The sequence below is a fragment of the Aptenodytes forsteri genome, unplaced genomic scaffold, assembly GCF_000699145.1.
Source record: "Aptenodytes forsteri isolate BGI_AS27 unplaced genomic scaffold, ASM69914v1 Scaffold220, whole genome shotgun sequence".
Classification (NCBI taxonomy): domain Eukaryota; kingdom Metazoa; phylum Chordata; class Aves; order Sphenisciformes; family Spheniscidae; genus Aptenodytes; species Aptenodytes forsteri.
In genome coordinates, this window is record NW_008794168.1 from 244,200 (window position 1) to 260,986 (window position 16,787).

Sequence of the window (16,787 nt, forward strand, 5' to 3'; positions counted from 1 at the left end):
TGAAAGTAAAAGAAATGCTGGTACTTGGGAGAATTACAGCTTACATGTACTCTTCTAATTTCTTTTGGTTTATTTTGAAGATAGTGTTAAGGCACACCTTCATAAACTAAGGGTCGTAAAAAGTAATGAATTTTAAGCCATTGTTTAAAGTCTTCATCTGTCACTTTCGTGAGATTATCACTTACAGGCACTTGACATCAGCCAACCCAGATCCATATTGCTAATTGAAAAATACTTTCTCCCTACGTGAATTCCTAAATCATGTGGGCTCATTACATAACCTGACACTAACAGGCTGTGATAGAATAAATCATTACCATTAGAAGCCCTTTACTTGTCTTACCCTGTTACTTCTTTTTGTTCAAGGGTTTCTTTCTTTGCTTGTTTCTAAAGCTCTGGACATTCTTTCATGTCCCGTTTTGCTCTTCTCAGGAAAATTGGGATGAAAGTATTTATTTTGCTCCTTTGAGTTGGTCCTCACATTATGCCAGCTGTGATTGCTATTTGTAGTTAGGGCAGTTGATAAAACATCACAGTTTAGAACATTGATATGAATATGAATCGATTTTTGTTTTGAAATGTGTTGCACAAATTCATGGAACACCACCACAAGTTCAAAATCTCCCTTACGTTCCTTTATGCAAGGAACCTTCTTACCTTCTTCTGGTAAATGTTTTGCAACTTCTTGTTATGTCTGTTTTTTGTTAAAGAATAACTCTGTTGTATCACAAACATTTTGGAAGAAGTAGATATCTAATTTTTTGAGACATTTGTCTTATTCAAATGTCAAAATGTTGTATTTTATTCATATGTTTGAAAACTTGCAAAAGAGCACTAAATGTGACAACTTGGGAGGAGGGAAGGAGAGTAAACTGTCCTTCTTTGGGAGGATTTTGTGCTATCTTTCCTAGCTCATGATAGTGGCTAAGTGGTATGATGTTGAATTTAAAAAACTGAGGGTGCTTATGAAAGGGTGCTGTTCAGTGAAATACTGTAGTAGAAAGCTTTTAGGGTTTTTTTACTAAGAGTTTTCACCTCTTCTTTCAGTGCAGGATCTCTTTTGCTGTTGTGTTTATTGTTGAGAAGCAGTGCTACCTGCAGAAGTTCAAGTCCTTGTTGACTGTACAACCGTCACCTTTTGTTCTGTGTTGAATATGTAAAGGAAAGACTAACAATGGTTTCATTATGTGATGGCTCCCTGAATGCGCTGTTGCCTGATGGGCAAAGAAGCGTCAGCTTTAATTAATGGACAGTCTGTTAGTACAGTTTGTTCGTTTGAACTGTGCTAGCTGGCCCATTGCTCAGTGATACACTAACTTACAGGAATATTTAGTCCTCTGCCTTGGAAACCTTTCAGACTGGTGTATGAATTGCAACATCAGAAATCCACTGATAGGCAGAAAAGTTAGACTCACACCAGTAGCTGTGAATTAAGATTTATGTGCTCTGAAGCTCTACTTTTGAGTGACAGGCTTAGCATCCAGCTCTTCTGGCAGGGAAGTAAATGGGTACTGTCTGCCCTTAGGCAGGGTTTTAACCACAGACCTCCTGGTTCTACTTCTCAAGATGGTAGTACCCACCTAAATCGATTTAGTAACTGTAATGCTTTCTCTTCGGGACCCCCTGATGGTGTACATTTATAGTGAGGTAGACATACCTTTTAAAACAAAGTATCACATATCCATTACTCAGGGGTGCACAGCATGAAAAGCAAAGGTTAATGAAATGCCTGTGTGTGAAGGTCTTAGTTGTACGTTAACTTTTTCTTTGGCAGCTCTAAGCTTTCCTGACTATAGCTTTGGTAGAAAGCAATGTTTTCTGTCTGCTGCAGCCATCGTGGCTATACCATGTGTCTTGGTCAGTCCGTCACTGTTCATTAATCTGGAGAGGGCAGCCATTAATTACTCATTCCACTACCTGTTTCTCTAGCAGTTTTGCATTTAGGATCTTCTGATGAGAGTACCAGTATAACTTTGATAGAGTGAGATGGAAGTATTTGATTAAACATTAGTTTATTTCAAATTAGTTTATTTAAAATTGTTTCTTCAAAGAACCGTGTCTTTCAGATTGATTTTTGTTCTTGCACTCTTTGCTTGCTGCCTGAAGCTGCATCAAGCTGAGGGCTGTGAGACTTGTGTAACTATAATGCATATAGTTTGCATGTCTGCTATACCAATTGTCTTGGTTTTGTAAGTGATCCTTTATGGTACACTCTGTCTTCAACATGTGGCAAGTAAAGTTTAAACATGCAAACAGTGCTTGTTAATACTTTTTTGTGATATCCAAGTAGTGAAACCAACTTGTAGAAATCGTACTTGCTAAACTTGTGGTTCAGGGGTTTATCTGCTCTATCTCACAGCACTCAAATGGCTTTTGTCATTCTGAAGTCAGTGAAGTTGGAAGACAAATAAAAGCAAGTAAACAGGCTTCAGCACAGGTGACTTGTCCCTCTCTCTTCCTCCTCAGTGGTCCTTTTTGGGTCCTGCTGCTGTCCGTTTTGAAGCATCGTGTCCCTGCCACAGGCTGCTAGCTTTCATCAGCATGGGAGCTGAAGAGGGCTGTGGGAGAGCTACCGTTCAGTGATTTTTGTAATCCTCTGCGAGCAGCTCATGGCAAGGCTGGTGGTGGGAATGGAATAACAGAGGCTGGACATCCCCTGTGCGCTGTCGCAGACACAGGCTTTGGAGGCAGCTGAAGCCCATGCTGTCTGTCTGCTTAAGGGACTGAAATAAGGGCTGGGATGGGAAGACAGCAAAGGTGGTGTGATCTGCGTTAAGTCCTGCTTTTCTGAACTCCAGATCTTCCGCTTTTTAGTACATCTGTGTTACAGGCTTTGATGTGTTGTCGATAGTGTTGTAGGTCGGAAGCCTTTAGCTGTGTGTCGCGAGTGTGTTTCAGTGATGCTCAGGTTGGTGTTTTCGAAGTGCACTCCTACCCGTGTGTCACATAAGCACAGCTCGTGCATTTACACTTGCCTTTATTCAGACTTGTGGCGTCAACACGGGGCTTTCAGAGCCTGCCTGGTCCAGCCTTTCTGTATGCTTCTCACCTTCGCTGGAGCTCAAACACAAGCTTACACAGAGCTCAAATAAAATAGGTTGGTGTTTGGCAGTGCTTTCTCACTTGGTTAGCAAGAGTGCCCTAGGAGCCAATTAACCCTGTCTGTGCTGTGAGCTGAAGAGGCACGCTTCAGAGTCCATGTCAAGTCTCTGGTGCAAGTGCCAGAAGGAAAATTATATATAAGATACTCAAAAGATACCCTCATGCAAGTACAAATTAAGGAGACAGGTGGATCAGTGGAAACCCCAACTTGTGAGGAACTCATTAAAGATATTTTTTTCCATGGCAGCAACTGGTCTGGTAGCTTCCAGTCTATTTTCTGTGGTTGGCAGAATTTCATTCAAAACCTTAATGCTTTCCAAAACTGCAGTTCTGCACAGTGAAAGAGATGGAGCATATTTTTCTTGAAAATCTGCAGTTAAATGAGCTCTTACTTGTTTCCCTGCACTAGTATTAAAACTTGTCTGTCTGTACAGTGAGCTACATTCAGAAACTGACGTGGCTGAAAAGTGACATGTCACAACCTCCATTTCTCCCCATAAAAGCAAATGGCTTAGCTTTTCAGCTGGATAAGCTCCCTGAGCTTAACATAAACTTTAGTATTTTCATTTATCTCTGAGAACAAGGGAAAAAAAAACCTGTGCACATGTAGCTTTCTGCATCTGTCCTACTAGCACATAAGTTACATATTTTCTGCTGTTGAAGTGTCATTCCAGATGCTATCAGCCTGGTGGTTGTATAAAGTCACTTGTGAATTTTTCTGCTTCTGTGCCTGGTCCTGGTGTTCTGCTCCCTTGGGTGATGACATTCTGTCCCTGGTTGTGGAGGTGGAGAGGAGATTGTGTCTGTTGCTGGCAAGTCTCTGCATCTCCATTAATGCTCTGCTAATATTTGTTCAAATTCTCTTCCCTCTCCTGCCCGACATGCTTCAAACAAGTGAGCTTTGGGGCTTTTCTGACTGAGCAAACTTCAAGCAGTTGGTAGCTTACAATCTCTTTAATCCTTGATAAATAACACTGATCAGACACCAGACAACAAGGGGGAGAAAAAATTTGCATATGCAGATGTGATTCTAGCACTAGCCTGGAAAACACGTTTTTGCTTAACTTGTTTTTATGTGTCCCAGAAGGATATTCTCCAGAACATGTCAGGTTTGAGAAGTGCTAAAACAAGTAGCAGTATGGGTTCCTGCCTTAATCCTTTTAGCTAGGATCCCTGGTTAAAAAGGAGGTGTGTTTGGGGGAGCACTGTTTCTCTTTTTGCTGTGCTGGTAGAGGAAGCCAGCTTTCTCCCCGTGTAGCCTAGGCTGGTACAGTATGCAGCGGGGGACGATGCTGGGAGTTTCCCTTGCATGTGAGAAGAGGAAAAGGAGTTGGATGAAGGTACTGTTTGAGCAGTAATTTGCTAAGTAGCCACTGACTACCAAGCACAGATTCCCGTGCCACCTTTGGTGGGGAGATCTTTTGCTTCCCTTTTGTACAGTGATGAGAGATGTGGTTTTGGCTGCCTGTTTTCTGGTGTGAAACCAGGAGTGTTTAGGGACTGTTTAATGGAAATGGAGGGCACAGCGTGTTGGATGCATTTGCAGTGCTGGTGTCCAGGTGATTTGCAGGAAGGCACATCCTGCCATCTGTCTGCCAGATGCACCTTACCGCACAGAGGGTGAGGCTGAAGTGGGTCAGTTAGTAAGGCTTTTCCCATCAGGGCACAATTTCTCAGGCCAGTGCAGAGAAGGAGGGGTGTGTGTTTGTGTATTTTAAATCAGTGAGCGTAGCAAACACCCTACTTACACCATTTCCCTCTGAACTACGGGGTGGTTTTGCTTCTTAAAACAGGAGATGCTGTGTGCCTTCAACACTCCTGGCACCCTGTCGGTACTTTCTGCTTTGATTTTCATGAACCTCATGTTTCAGTCATTTAACGTGCAGAATGAGGAAATGGCACTGTTTGCAATGGGAGGACTGGCTTCTCATAGGAGTTAGAGTTTTGGGCTTATAAAGGCCCTTTGGTAACTTTGGCCTAGTTTGGGAGCTGTCTCTGTCAGCCACATATTATTTGTGGCTCATCATTAACAGATGAGTTAGCTATGCCTGTGACAGTAGCAGCGTGCTTGCTTTTGGAGAATCCCAGCACTGGGAAAAAAATTGTCTTAGTCACTGAAGTACCATTTCTACTTCTGCTTCTCCCTGCTGTGAAATCCAAAAATGACAGCCTTCCTTTCGTTGCTCTGCGAATGTGAAAAGGCCAAATTTGGAAGGCACACTTTTTTAATGAATACAAGTCAAGGACTGGTTTTTATTACAGAGAAATCTGGGAGAAAAAATGTAAATCGAGATAATTTTTTGGTTTTCTTCATGCTGCAAGAGGCTTGGCTCTGTGAAGAAGCAACTATTTGACAAAATGTTCTGAAATGTGAGTGCAGAACTGGGATTTTGTCACTCAGTGCTGCAAAAGCAGAGCAACTGTTCACACTCAAGTTTTGGTGTGGAATTTTGCTGAATTTTTTATAGCAGCTTTACAGTGATATTTGCTTGTCCTGTGCTACTGCCATAACTCTCCTGGGCACCAGATGATTACTGAAATTTTACATATGCAGTCTTAGTATGTTAGATGTGACTCCCACTGAGAAACTATGCCTTTTGAAAACTGCCATAAAAAACGTTTGCAAGAGGGATTCTTCTCCCTTTCTTGTGCCCTGCCTCCCAGAAAGTCTTGCTGTGGAAACAATGAAACCCAAAATATGCATGTTGTATATTCAGGCTCTTGCTTTTGGTTGGTGTCTGTAGGCTCTGCTCCCCTACAAATAAAGTTCTGTGTTTTTTATTATGCCACTCAGGTTTTTTTGGTGTTTTTTTGGTGATGATGTTTTGTTTGTAACTGAACATAATGATTAATTGTGTTGAAAAGTGCCAAGGAAAATTGAAGGCTCCATTGTGCTTGGTACCGTCATGAATGTATTTTCTGTTCCTAGATGACTTGCAGCACTATTAATTTCAGAGTCGTCTTGGAAAGACAATGAAACAGGTTTTTACCTTTTTGAACTTGCATTGTGAGTGAAGAGTGTATTTTTTCAGTTGGAAAAGCACACTTATGTTTGTTTATACTGCCAGGTGCAGCAGAAGTTAATCCTGTGCTGCAATATATCTCATTGAAAAATCATGTTTTAAGTCTGCTGCCAGGGGGGTGCTAACAGATGGGAAACTGGAGAAGCGTACCTCTGAGTATGGAAGTCTTAAAAGTCAATATATGTTACGTATCTCTACTCTGTGTAAAAGCAGTAACTTCATGTAGGAGACCTACCTGTGCTCAGGGTTCGTTCTTGCCTGGTTGTACCTCTTCCAGTACTCTTATCCTGTACATCCCTGAAGGATAGGCAATGTCCTGACAGCTGAAACCGGCTGCTGCAGGTGTGTGGCAGTTAAGTTGTGCGACAGCCCTTTCCTGTACTCTGTACAGCAGTTGTTTTAAATCTGTGTCTCCTGGTTGGTATTTTACAGATGGGTTGAATAGAGTTTTTGGAAAGTAAATGAACATAAATTCTTCACTTCTTGGTTATGCTTATATGAGGCTGTAGCACTGAGGTATTTTAAAATTGTGGATCAGTTAGATAGCTTCCTTGATTTGACATTTGTTTACTTTACCAAATAACATATTCAAATACTAAAAAAAAAGCGTTGCAAGATTCAATTTTATATGCGCATTGCAATTTACTATTCGATCTCCTTTCTTTAAAATACAAATATTGCCCAAAATGTTGTCAATAATATGATATGTGCATATGATTATATGCAGATACTGAAGTATTTTAACGTACATATGAGCAAAATGTTTCCAGTAATGTTTCTTTCTGCTTCTTGCTTTGCTTTTTGCAAAGGTTGTAGCCTTGGGATACTAGCCAGGCTTTGAACTGTAAAGGGGAGCATAAAGAATCCAGGATGTTTTTAGAATAGTCTCAACCGCGAGCAGATGGCTTCATTAAATTCTCTTTAGAAGCAAGGAAAGCAGTTGCTGCTTTTGGAAGAAAATTGGCTAGAGCAACTGCTTTTACAATGCCATCCCAAGTGTGTGGCAGGTAGCAAGAATATTTGTACAACAATTTTATGTAAAGCAGTTGGTCCACATACCTTCAAAAATAGGTGCAGGATAGTGGTGCCTCTGTTCTGTAAACTGGTAAGTACAAATTAGAACAAAAGACTGAATATTTCATCATTAAACTTCCTGCACGTTTTAAATCTTGGGCAGGGGAAGCTCTGCTAGTTGCTTTGCTTTTTGCTCCTCAACCCTGAACATTTCATGTAGTTCTGTTCTTTGCTACAGAATCTTCTGGTTTGTTTTGCTTTTTTGCCGCCTTTTCTGGAGAACACTGAGGAAAACTACAGTTACAACTAAATGTAGTTATAAATGACTTGTGAAGTAGAGTGGTATACAAAAGGTAGTTTTCTTCATGTAGAATACAAAGACTTCTGGCAGAAGCATATCGAGAGTCTGGTTGCTCAGGGTTTCAGTGTTCCTGTGTGGATCAAAGTTAAGCATGGACAGTGTGAGAAAACTTTTGCTTTGATTGGACCTAAGCTGTAATTAGGTACTTTATGCTCTATTTCCTCCCTAGCCGTCCACTTCCGAAGTTAAAAACCAAACTTCTGAGGTTTGGGTCAAGGCAAATACTCTCAAGTTATGATACCTTTTTTTGAGGCTGAATAGCCTGCTAAAAGCAGAAAAATGTCTGTTGGGCTTTAAAGATGGGGATGGATTTAGGGAGGAGAATTTGAAGCTGATGTGTTCTTGTAGATGAGAAGTTAGAGATGTGCAGAAATGTTGTTAAGCCCTTTCAGAGTTGTGTGTTCCCTTTAATTTGTGGTTTTTAAAATTAAATTTGGAGGCAATAGGCCTGGTAGCAGGGAAGACAGTGTCCTGCTGTAATGGTAGATTTTCTCAGTATTGATTATTGCATATTCATTCTTTTGCCTGTGAAATGCCTCTTTATTACGAATTAGTTACTAGCCTGTCTTAGTAGCAGAGGAGGACTGGTGGGTCTGCTGCTGGTAGGTCTGAACTCCTGTGTTGAGGCTTGTCTGTTGGTATATGGTATATTCTAGGGAAGACTTGGGCTCTAACCAAGCTGCGTGGCTGGTTTCAGCTCTGTAGTCTGTTAAGATGCCTCCAGCAGGTAATCTGGGACAGTGACATTGAGATGCAGTTGTTGTTTGAGATCACCGACTGAGGGGAATGCCTTTATTTATGAACGTGGTTGTGGATCAGTTTGTTTCACCATATTGAACCAAATACTTCTGTGTAATAGTTGTGCAGAAATTTATATGCACTTGTTTACACACGTTTGCATAATAGAGCAAGTCCATGTTTTTTCCCCCAAGTTGCTTTTTAAGGGTAAATTTGTAATGTACACGTGTTGCAGAAACTGTCTGAACCAGACGTCATATTAACCACTGTCACTGCAGGAAAATTTGTGCTTAATTAGAATCAATACATTCCACAATGAGAGAAGAAAATGACCTTGTATTTGCAAGGATGAATTACTGGTGTGTTACTGGCCTTGTTGCAAGGTTTTCCCTGCATTATTCTCACCCTGAATTCTTCTGCTAAGTTTTGTATGTCTATGATACTTGCTTTTAAAATACTGTCTTTTGTGTGTGTTCTCCAGAACCGTGTGGTACTAAGGGGAGCTGGACAGTACTATTATTTTAATAGAATTATGTGAGCAGATCCACTGTAAATACAATTCTGGCCCTAGTTATCTCATACCTGCCACTAGTCTGTAAGACAAACTTTTCTGACTTACCCTGGTATACCTTTATCAAACCCGAGGGTCTGTATCAAGGCTGTAAGTGGAACATTTCCCCTCACCCCATGGTGTATCAGGTGTTTTCCAAGATGCTCAGGATTGGCAGCATTTTTTATATCTCACTTCTCTGCTCCATCTCCTTGTTGCTGACAGGTGCAGCAGTGCTGCATAGGGGCGAGGGGACCCTAATGGGCAGGTCTTTTACAGCCCAGATTGTATCCCATTTTAACCTTTCCTTTGAACAAGAACTGAATGTTTTGTAACTACAGTTGTGGTACATCAATGACTTTTAGCAATACATGCTACCAAAAATAGTCTTGTTAAACTCCAGGCCTTGCACGTCCTCTGGACAGGAACTCGGTCATGTATTTGTGTCTGTCATTCTTTTTTGATGTTTTGCAAACATCTCACAACAAAGACTGCTAAGCCATTTGGACATCTGGGCTGAATCACATTTAACCAGCTTATGTGAGCAAATGTTTCTACCCATTCACATAGTGAAATGTTAGCTGCAAAGCCTGGGATGTTCTGCCACAGAGATGAACGGCTTAATGTGGTTATGATTAGCTGAATTCACTCAACTTACTCTGACTCTGGCTTTTTCCTATGAAGGCGGAAATTATTGCCACTTTGCAGTCTAGGCTTTTTTGATTTTTAGACCCATGGAAATACTCTACTTTTGCGCTTGCTATGTTTAGCTTTTGCCAGCCGTAGAACCTTTATAAGCAGAAGAAAAGGAAAGACTGTCTGCAGACGTATCACAGATCAGGTGCCTCTTGTGTCCGGTCAGCCTTGGTTTGGACCAAATAATACACAATAACTGAAAACATCTTTTGTTGGTGATGATGATGTTTTTCTGTGCTGGTGGAGTAAATTATCAGCTTCCTTGAAACTGGAGCTGTAATAGTGGCCTGTATGTTAAAAAGATAAAATGTCCACTAAGACCAGAGTATAAATAATCCTCAGTTGGAGTTAACAGTTTGTCTTGTTTCCAGAGCTTTCCTAACATGCAGCAAAGGAAAATGGACAGGTATTTTCATATTCGCTCCTGCAGCTCAGAGCTGGTTGTCAGCACTAGAGCTCGTAGGTGGCAATAGCTTCACACTGCTCCGAGCTGCTGCAAGAAGTGGCCCAGGACCGGGGCAAGAGGCTAGTCCTTCAAGGATGCAGCCTTAAGACATGGCTTCAGGTTATGTTTAATTCAGTAACTGCAATTGCCTGTTCCTTCTCCTGTTCCTCCCTTCCCTGACCTCCTGTGCTGCTGCTGCTTTGCTTGAATACGATCTTGATGATGGGACTGTAGGGTGTCCTGGTTAAAAATGTATTCTTTGTCTTGTTCCCCTGAAATAGCCTTCCACTGAAATAGCTTGCTGATTTTTGTATTTTGCATTTTTATTTTTACTTTTTATCGCCACCATACCGTGTGGCCATCACTGTGTGGTGCATTACTTACCTGAGCAAGCCATACCTGTTCTGTTCTTGTATTGCAGTGTCCTCTTAAGTGCTGAATGCAAATCCTGCTAATCAGCAAGGAGTTGTTTACTGTCTAGGTAAAAAAATTGAGGCATTTTTACACTAGCTTCCTCAAGTCATGGTTGATGGGCAGCATCCACTGTGTAGGTTGAGAGTCTGAACCAAGGCCTGTGCTCCCTGTCCTGGGTGCTGTCTAAACCCTGGCCTGACTATAGTCTTGTCTGCAAGAGTTGACTAATACTTGACTTTCCGGCCTATAGACTTGCCTTATCCTCCCTCTGCTGGTGATCAGCCTTCTGCAGTCTCGTGGATATAATTACCACAGCCAGGCTTTTCTGAAAGTGATGTGTCACCCTTACTAATCCAATAGACTTTAATCTTTTGGACTGTGAACAATCAACATTATTGAAATGGGGTTTGACAATAATATATGTTCTCTAAGCATTTTTACTGGCTATTTTCCATTTAAATTCGACAAACCAACAGCAGAAACAACCCCATGCTCTTCTGCAGTACTCTGCAGCTCTGAAGACCCCTTCATTCAAGAAACAGGATTTGTGTTTTGGTCACATCTTCCAGCTTGCTGCAGTAACACATTGAAGTGTTTGCTTCATCTGCTTTAATAGATCACTTTAAGATCTTGTAATCTTATTTGTCTCAATTTCGCAGCTATTAAGGGCAAGGAGTGGAGGGCTACAGGATTTTATTTTATGAGCCTTTCACCTGAGAAATGTCATCCAGCTCTAGATTTTGTAGTGCCTTTGTCCTGCCTGGGCAGTGAGGTGATCCAAATGTGTTTATTTCTTGAAATCGTGTGTCTTTGCCTGTTGGTGACAGTAGGTGTCCCAGAATAGGCCGTGTGCTTTGCTGTCTGAGAGACAGTGCATCTTGTTGCTTGTCAGTCTTAAAAGTTATCACCCATCCAGGAGACGAAATGATGGAACAGGACCCTGTGTAGCAGTGGGAAAGTGTTGCCCACCTGGCCCTTGGCTGTTCTGGCAGTGTGGGAGGCAGTGGAGGAGCTGGTGTGAGGCCCTTGCTTGCACCTGCGTCTCTCAGGTATCAGAATTGTGTGCAGATGGGTTTATTTAGGGCACAGGGGAAGTCTGAGGATGCCATTTTAGCTGCAGCTCCTTGGGAAGCAGATACCCTGCTGCTTTAGCCGCTCCTCTTAATGTGTGTTACACTGATGAGTTGAGAAAGAAGGTAGATGATACCCACTCTTGTAAGGTGGTGGCAAAATTTGATCGTTGCTGCTGTGATATTTTTGTATGCGGTGCAGTGTTAGTCTGCTTGATTTCTGCATGCGAGCTGTTAAAGACCAGATAGGGTGATACTGTGAGAACAGGCACTTTTTCAAACCTGCCTGTATTCGTATGCATAAGACTAAGACTGTAATGTCTCTGCTGATGGTGTTTTCTAACCTTGCTTGTAAATACTGAAAGTACGGTGACACAGCCTCATGGCAGGTGTGGGTTGTTGGGTAGAGTTGGAAGAGCCCTGTGGTGGCAATGGAGTGACTGCTGGGATGAGATGGCTCCAGGAGGCATGGAGGAGGACGGCGAGTGGCTGGGAGATCCTCACAGAGGAGGACGGCAAGCGGTGGGAGATCCTCACGGGCTGTGCCGCCAACTTTCAGCCCGCTGAAGAGCCAGAAAAATAATGTTTTTTAAACTTGTTTTCCCCCCTGAAAACTTATGAAGTGGCTTAGATGTAGGAGAAAACTATTTGCTGAGTGACATAAGCATTAAGAAGTTTAAGCTGAAAGTGGTGCAAACTGTGTGTGGTGCAGGCTTCCACTGAAAGGTACAAATTCTAATTTTTTACAAGTGACACGAAAATCCTTGCTACAATGCTGTGGATCTCAGTAGGCAGTCCTCTCACCTTCTTTCTATTGGAGTTGCTGAAGACTTTTCAAGTCTTCCTAGTAAATAAAATTTTTCGTGTTTGAACTGTTGTTCCTCTGCTCTACCAAGAAGAGCATTTCCTTGAGTCCATTGTGACACTTCTCTTGGCTTCCTGAGCCTGGCTTTCACCAGGAGCCTTTGCGCACCACAGGAGCTGGTGGGGCTCTCTGCTGAGCTGCTGTTTTTCCAGGCATGGTCACCTTCTCCTGGTTTTGCAGTTACCGTGTCCTTCAGAGGTGAAGTGGTTGATCCCAGGCTTTTGCACTCTTTCTCAAGAATGGAACTGACAACTGCACTGGTATGTGTCAGGGAAGGTTAAATGTAACATACGTCTGTGAGAGCTGGAAATGTACCAAAGCATTGGACAGGAGATAAATGCCATTGCGAAGTTCTGGGCCTTGGGTGGAAAGACCCATCACCCACGGAGTGGTCTGAGAGACTGTTAGTCAGCAGCTCGTCTTGGCCAGGATCTGACCAGATTGTCTTTAGGACATACTTTCTCAGGAAGTGTCCTGTGAAACCTCGCTCATGTCAGACAGGAAGGACTCCTGTAGGAAATGCTGCAAAAAATCCTGTAGTAGGAGAATAAAGCAACTCGTTTTCATACCCTGAGAAAGCAGTAGGAGATAAGAGATCTTCGGTTCCTTGTGCATCAGGAGTGGTGTGGTGAACCTAGGTGTATGTCAGCAAGGTGAAGCATCTCACGTATGTTACAGCAGTGATAAAAATAAACCTAATTTTTTAGCTTTCCACTAGTTTGTCATTGTCTTGCAGAAGGTTAATTTCGAGCAGTACTTTCAAATGTTAATGTTTGAATATCTTGTTTCAGGCTAAAAAAAGATAAGTAAGCAAGGGTTTTTTTTCCTGCTGAAGAGTGATGTCAGTTCATATCATCTGAGACGACCTGCAGTGTGACAGTGTTTTGCCAGAAGTCTTAAGGGAGGGGTCGGCTGTAGTGAAGTTGCATAACAGTTGGCTGTCACTTAAACATTGGATGTGCCACCAGTCTTTCAAAGCATGTTAGAATTTAAAAAACTTTAACCTATTCAGGTATTTTTAAAGTGCCATGGCTCAAAAGAGCTAATGGTAAAATGCACGATACCCACCATGTTGAAAGATAGAGAAGCTATTTGAGCATAGATGCTCGGGTACCTATATTTTTTCTGCAGAATGACTATTAGTTTTGGGCTTTCTTGGTGGGGAGTCGTGGGAAGTTTTGGGGTCAGTAAGGAGCAGCTTGTGTTGTGCCTTGAGGTGTGCAGTCGGCTGACCTTGCTGGTGGAGTTCTCAGACCATTGCACTCAAGCTGTAGCACAGTTTCTTGTGTGTCACTGAAGAGCAAATCTGTTGTTAAAGATGGTAAGTGTTTTTGCCAAGCAGAAATATGTCTGCAGCCTTGAAGAACAAGGAAGCTTAAATGAAGCTTGCTATTTAAAATCTGCCGTAATAAGTGAGGACCATCAGCAAACAGTCCAACAGGAGACACGTTTCTTAGCAACAAAAATAATGAAAACTATCATTCAGTCTTTAATTGTAGAAGAGCAGTAGCAAAACAGCTAATAAATGGTTGTTAAACCGGAGTACTGATATTCAGCTTGTAGTCTATATACTCCTGAGTACCATGGATGACTTCTAAGAGATCTGCAAAAGCTACTTAAGAAAAGCAAGCTGATTGTTAGTAGGCTTAAATTCTCAATGCAAGTCTGCACATCCTGTCGGAAACTTGAAGATTAGTGTTTTTCAATTTCTAAGAAAAAAAATTTCTAGACTTAAAGAAGTCTAAATAATAGTTTGCTGGAAAGAAGACTGTATGTGAGAAGTTCCTCTGTTCATAAATAACATTACCTAGCTAAGCTCACATTTTAATACTGGGGCATTGTTTTGCTTTGCTGTTATACTCTTGCAGTAGTTTAAAGCTAATATTCCAGTTAGAGAAAATTGGGGGAAGCGTCAAGGGAGAGTGAGAGGGAAACTAATGCTTAGTAAGAATCATTGTTCTGTTTACTATATTAAATCTGCCCATATTAAAACAAACAAACCCAAAGCAAACCAGCAAACTTTTAGCGAATGAGGTGCATAACAATTGAAATTTAAATTTAGGAAATTAATATATCCACAGAGATCTTTGAACTTTAACGTTTAATTGATTTGAATTAATATGGAATGATGATTTTTTTAATAGAAATGGCCCATTTATTTTACAGGCCGTATGGGGACTTTGGTTTGTTTCTTGCTCTATTAAGTGCACTTTGGAGGAGAAGGGTATTTTGCAATGCAGAATGACACTTAGAGTATAGACAATGACAGTATCTTCTTGAGTCCTGTCTTTGCCTGTTCTGGGTCATGCAGCAAGAAAGAGGATATAGCTGTCTCAAGGATGTTCTCCTTTTTCTTTGTATATCTTTGGTGATATGATACATGTAGCTGCTGACCTCAGGAGGTTATAAAGGGATACAGGGAAGCAGCTAACAGCTTGAGCACCTCTACAGGTGCTCTCTGGTTCACAAGTAATGTTAATTGCCATCAAATTCTCCGACATGTCTCTCTAGGCTGGGATTAATTTTTGTATATGGCTGAGCTTAACGTAATTTTTCCACCGTGACATTTGAAATGTGAAAGCTCTGAGTGGTCTGGGGTGGGGATCTCTGGTTTGAGGTAAGATGTGGATGGCTGCTGCTGCATTTGGAGATCAGCTTCACCGAGGAAGGCTTTGTATTTCACTGTTGAGCCCTAAACCTTGAAGGAAGCATGTAAATCTTGTCTTGCCTCTAATGCTTTCATGTAATTTTACAGTTACGCTTTTCTGTAGTACTGAAAACCTCAAATTCAGTGTTCAGGGGCTGGAAACTTGTGGTAATGATCTGTTTTGTCAAGAAACTTTGAGGCAGAACCTCTATAGTGTGCAGCTCTCACAACTATCTTTCCCTTTCATAATGTCCTTAATGATAGTGCAAACAAGATTCTTAAAAGTTAATCATCAAGTGCAATAATGACTCCCTCTGCAACATTTCTTTTGGCATAAGAAAAAGCTCATTTTAGCTTGGCAGGAGTTAAAATCCCAGTAATGCTCATGAGAATGTTCTGCAAGCAAAGCTTCTGTTAATCCTGTTCCTGACATGCTGACACATAATTTGATGTGAAATCTGAAGCACTTATACTGAAAGATCTGCACCTGTGTCTTTGAACATATAGAAAGCGGTAATATGGGCACAAACTGATACTCGGTTACTAGCTAAAGGTCAAAATGACCTTTGCATTGTTAATGTCAACACAAGGGTTGTATTGAGGCAGGAGCAGGTATGATTGATGCTCTACAGCCTCATAGAGTGGATGTAGCAACATGTGATAAATCACTGCATTTGTGTTAAGTTCTCCCAAAGTCAGAGTTGTTTTTTCAAACTCTAGAGTTAGTTGTCGCTAACTGAGTTGTTGCTAGCCAAATTCTGCAATGAAACACCTATGTTTAACAAAGTTGTGTTCTACACAAACTTTTTTGTAGTTGCTGGTATGTATATTTCTTTGTATATCTTACAGAAGTGTGCAGACTCCCTGGCTGTACACAGTTAGTTTAAAAAATAGGAAAGGTTAGTGAGCGACACTAGAATAATCTAATGATGATTGGTAAAATCCGTGCCTGTGCTATCTGTGAAAAGCACTAGCAGCTTTTTTCAAAAGTATGGCTGTATTACTTTTCAGCATAAAAAATGCCAGGGTTGCTTAGAGCTTTTAACATGGAAAAAAAGGGGAACTCTTCTGAGCTAGCATAACCTTAAACACAGCAAAACCCCAAACCTTTTAAAATGCTTGCTACTGAAGCTGTTTGCTTTAGGTATTTCTGTTACGGTGAAATGATGATTTCTTAAGGCTGTTTTACTGCATTTCCATGCAATAAAGTTTTCTTGCCAAGAAAACATGAGTTGCAGTCTGCTATTGGAGATTAATCTCCTGTCAAGATCTCGGGTATTTAAAATGACCTTTGCAGTGTGGTGTGAATTCTGGATTTTGACCCTAAACCTTGTATATCCTCATTTGTGTGGGCTTGGCTGGGACATGCAGTTGTCCCACAGTACGTGCTCTTTGCCAGTGCTTCAGAGGCAGCTGAGTATCTTGAATATGCAGGTAAATGTAAGGGTAACACCCTTGTGGTCAGGGTTTAGCTGATGAGAAGGAACTGTAGTTTGTTACTCACCGCTGGCAGAATAAAGTAAATTGTTTTCATAATGATGCTGCAGCAGGAAAAGAGCAATGTTTACTGTCCGGGACATAGCCCTACCCTGGGGTAGTTTTGTGTTTTGTCGTTTCGAGATCTCTTCCAGCAAGTAGTCGTGCAGAAAGCTCAGTCCCCCGGTGGGTGCTGTGCGGCATTAGAGGGGAGAGCTGCATGATGTCCATCACAGGCCTGATCCCAGACAGCCCTCAGTCCTTCAGGGTTTTCTTTTTCAGGCCAGGATACCTCAACTCTTCCTTGCTTTTTCTTATTTTGGCCCTGAGGTGAGGCTGGGAGGACTCAGAGTGAGTGTAGCACTTACTGGGCTTCCCACTCTGTC